This window comes from Choloepus didactylus, chromosome 1 (genome assembly GCF_015220235.1).
Source record: "Choloepus didactylus isolate mChoDid1 chromosome 1, mChoDid1.pri, whole genome shotgun sequence".
Lineage (NCBI taxonomy): Eukaryota > Metazoa > Chordata > Mammalia > Pilosa > Megalonychidae > Choloepus > Choloepus didactylus.
The window spans coordinates 89,345,505-89,350,268 of NC_051307.1; positions in this window are offsets into that span (position 1 = coordinate 89,345,505).

Here is a 4,764-nt window from a genome sequence, read left to right on the forward strand (position 1 = left end):
CTGAAAGCAGAAGTACTGACGTAAATCAGGCAGTGGTAGGCCATGAGGGCCATCTATGGGGCCTGAGCCTCTTCCTTATTTATTTTGTGTTCCCTAATTATCTTTCCATGTTTGGTCCTTAACATCATGGTTTTCTCACTCCTCATTTTTTCCCTTTGGAGGATTCATTTGCTCTCATTATATCAGTTACCATCTCTGTATTGCCCAAATCTGCATTTCTAACACTGTCTGGGATCCCTTCTGGGAAATTTTCTGCTCCCAGAAATTTAATTACATTAGAATCTAAACTCATTATCCTCTTGTGCCAGTTCAATGTATTATGTCCCCCAAAATGCCATTATCTTTCATGAAATCTTGTGTGGGCAGACATATTAGTGTTGATTAGATTATGGAATCCTTTGGGTGTTTCCATGGAGATGTGGTTCAATCAACTGTGGACAAGAACTTTGGTTGCATAATTTCCATGGAGGTGTTGCCCCACCCATTCAGGGTGGGTCTGAATTAAATTACTGAGCACTATATAAGATCAGATAAGGAGCAAGCTTGCTACAGCCAAGAGGGACACTTTGAAGAATGCACAGAAGCTGAGAGAGTAGCTGCAGATGAGAGCATTTGAAGACAGCCGTTGAAAGCAGATTCTTGCTCCGGAGAAGCTCAGAGAGGACAAACACCCCAAGAGCAATTGAGAGTGACATTTTAGAGAGAAGCTGAAGCCTAGAGAGGAACATCGTGGGAGAAAGCCATTTTGAAACCAGAACTTTGGAGCAGATGCCAGACATGTGCTTTCCCAGCTAACAGTTTTCCGGACACCATTGGCCATCCTCCAGAGAAGGTACCTGATTGTTGATCTGTTACCTTGGACACGTTATGGCCTTAAGACTGTAACTGTGTAACCAAATAACCCCCCTTTATAAAATCCAATCCATTTCTGGTGTTTTGCATTCCGGCAGCATTAGCAAACTAGAACACCTTCCTTGCAAATAAACATTTTTTTTTTTTTAATCTTCATTTTATTGTGATATATTCACATACCACACAGTCATACAAAACAAATCATACATTCAATTGTTCACAGTACCATTACATAGTTGTACATTCATCACCTAAATCAATCCCTGACACCTTCATTAGCACACACACAAAAATAACAAGAATAATAATTAAAGTGAAAAAGAGCAATTGAAGTAAAAAAGAACACTGGGTACCTTTGTCTGTTTGTTTGTTTATTTCCTTCCCCTATTTTTCTGCTCATCCATCCATAAACTAGACAAAGGGGAGTGTGGTCCTTATGGCTTTCCCAATCCCATTGTCACCCCTCATAAGCTACATTTTTATACAATTGTCTTCGAGATTCATGGGCTCTGGGTTGTAGTTTGATAGTTTCAGGTATCCACCACCAGCTACCCCAATTCTTTAGAACCTAAAAAGGGTTGTCTAAAGTGTGCGTAAGAGTGCCCACCAGAGTGACCTCTCGGCTCCTTTTGGAATCTCTCTGCCACTGAAGCTTATTTCATTTACTTTCACATCCCCCTTTTGGTCAAGAAGATGTTCTCCGTCCCACGATGCCAGGTCTACATTCCTCCCCGGGAGTCATATTCCACGTTGCCAGGGAGATTCACTCCCCTGGGTGTCTGATCCCACATAGAGGGGAGGGCACTGATTTCACCTTTCAAGTTGGCTTAGCTAGAGAGAGAGGGCCACATCTGAGCAACAAAGAGGCATTCGGGAGGAGGCTCTTAGGCACAAATACAGGGAGGCCTAGCCTCTCCTTTGCAGCAACCGTCTTCCCAAGGGTAAATCCTATGGTAGAGGGCTCAACCTATCAAACCACCAGTCCCCTATGTCTGTGGTCATGTTAGCAACCACCAAGGTGGGGTAGGCCAATACCCCTGCATTCTCCACAGGCTCCTCAAGGGGGCTTTCCATATTTTTTTCCTTTTTTTTTTTTTTTTTTTTTTTTAACTTTTTTCCCTTTTTAAAATCAACTGTATGAAAAAAAATTAAAAAAAAAATACAGTAAAAGAACATTTCAAAGAGACCATAACAAGGGAGTAAGAAAAAGACAACTAACCTAAGATAACTGCTTTACTTCCAACCTGTTCCTACTTTACCCCAAGAAAGTTACCTAATATAGCAACATTTCTGTCAACTTGTTCCTACTATATCTATCAGAAATTAACAGACCATAGTCATTCCTGGGCATCCCCAGAACGTTAAATAGCTTATCTGTTCTTCTTGGATTATTGTTCCCCCTTCCTTAATTGCTCTCTATTGCTAGTTCCCCTACATTCTACATTATAAACCATTTGTTTTACATTTTTCAAAGTTCACATTAGTGATAGCATATAATATTTCTCTTTTTGTGCCTGGCTTATTTCGCTCAGCATTATGTCTTCAAGGTTCATCCATGTTGTCATATGTTTCACGAGATCGTTCCTTCTTACTGCCGCGTAGTATTCCATCGTGTGTATATACCACATTTTATTTATCCACTCATCTGTTGAAGGACATTTGGGTTGTTTCCATCTCTTGGCAATTGTGAATAATGCTGCTATGAACATTGGTGTGCAGATATCTGTTCGTGTCACTGCTTTCCGATATTCTGGGTATATACCGAGAAGTGCAATAGCTGGATCGAATGGTAACTCTATACCTAGTTTTCTAAGGAACTGGCAGACTGACTTCCAGAGTGGCTGAACCATTCTACAGTCCTACCAACAATGAATAAGAGTTCCAATTTCTCCACATCCCCTCCAGCATTTGCAGTTTCCTGTTTGTTTAATGGCAGCCATTCTAATCGGTGTGAGATGGTATCTCATTGTGGTCTTAATTTGCATCTCTGTAATAGCTAGTGAAGCTGAACATTTTTTCATGTGTTTCTTGGCCATTTGTATTTCCTCTTCAAAGAACTGTCTTTTCATACTTTTTGCCCATTTTATAATTGGGCTGTCTGTACTATTGTCATTGAGTTGTAGGATTTCTTCATATATGCAAGATATCAGTCTTTTGTCAGATACATGGTTTCCAAAAATTTTTTCCCATTGAGTTGGCTGCCTCTTTACCTTTTTGAGAAATTCCTTTGAGGTGCAGAAACTTCTAAGCTTGAGGAGTTCCCATTTATCTATTTTTTCTTTTGTTGCTTATGCTTTGGGTGTAAAGTCTAGGAAGTGTCCGCCTAATACAAGGTATTGAAGATGTTTTCCTACATTATCTTCTAGAAGTTTTATGGTACTTTCTTTTATATTGAGATCTTTCATCCATTTTGAGTTAATTTTAGTGTAGGGTGTGAGGTAGGGGTCCTCTTTCATTCTTTTGGATATGGATATCCAACTCTCCCAGCCCCATTTGTTGAAAAGACCATTATGACTCAGTTCAGTGGCTTTGGGGGCCTTATCAAAGATCAGTCGGCCATAGATCTGGGGGTCTATCTCCAAATTCTCAATTCAATTCCATTGATCTATATGTCTATCTTTGTGCCAGTACCATGCTGTTTTGACTACTGTGGCTTTATAATAAGCTTCAAAGTCAGGGAGTGTAAGTCCTCCCACTTTGTTTTTCTTTTTTAGAGTGTCTTTAGCAATTTGAGGCATCTTCCCTTTCGAAATAAATTTGATAACTAGCTTTTCCAAGTCTGCAAAGTAGGTTGTTGGAATTTTGATTGGGATTGCATTGAATCTGTAGATGAGTTTGGGTAGAATTGACATCTTAATGACATTTAGCCTTCCTATCCATGAACATGGAATATTTTTCCATCTTTTAAGGTCCCCTTCTATTTCTTTTAGTAGAGTTATGTAGTTTTCTTTGTATAGGTCTTTTACATCTTTGGTTAAGTTTATTCCTAGGTACTTGATTTTTTTAGTTGCTATTGAAAATGGTATCTTTTTCTTGAGTGTCTCTTCAGTTTGTTCATTTCTAGCATATAGAAACATTACTGACTTATGTGCATTAATCTTGTATCCCGCTACTTTGCTAAATTTGTTTATTAGCTCTAGTAGCTATATCGTCGATTTGTCAGGGTTTTCCAGATATAAGATCATATCATCTGCAAACAATGACAGTTTTACTTCTTCTTTTCCAATTTGGATACCTTTTATTTCCTTGTCTTGCCGGATTGCCCTGGCTAGCACTTCCAGCACCATGTTGAATAACAGTGGTGAGACAGTGGCCATCCTTATTGTGTTCCTGATCTTAGAGGGAAGGCTTTCAGTCTCTCACCATTGAGTACTATGCTGGCTGTGGGTTTTTCATATATACTCTTCATCATATTGAGGAAGTTTCCTTCAATTCCTACCTTTTGAAGTGTTTTTATCAAAAAGGGATGTTGGATTTTCTCAAATGCTTTTTCAGCATCTATTGAGATGATCAATTGATTTTTCCCTTTCGAATTTTTAATGTGTTGTAATACATTGATTGATTTTCTTATGTTGAACCATCCTTGCATGCCTGGAATGAACCCTACTTGGTCACGGTGTATGATTTTTTTAATGTGTCTTTGGATTCAATTTGCAAGTATTTTGTTGAGGATTTTTGCATCTATATTCATTAGGGAGATTGGCCGGTAGTTTTCCTTTTTTGTAGCATCTTTGCCTGGTTTTGGTATTAGATTGATGTTAGCTTCATAGAATGAGTTAGGTAGTGTTCCATTTTCTTCAATGTTTTGAAAGAGTTTGAGTAAGATTGGTGTCAGTTCTTTCTGGAAAGTTTGGTAGAATTCCCCTGTGAAGCCATCTGGCCCTGGGCATTTATTTGTGGGAAGATTTTTGA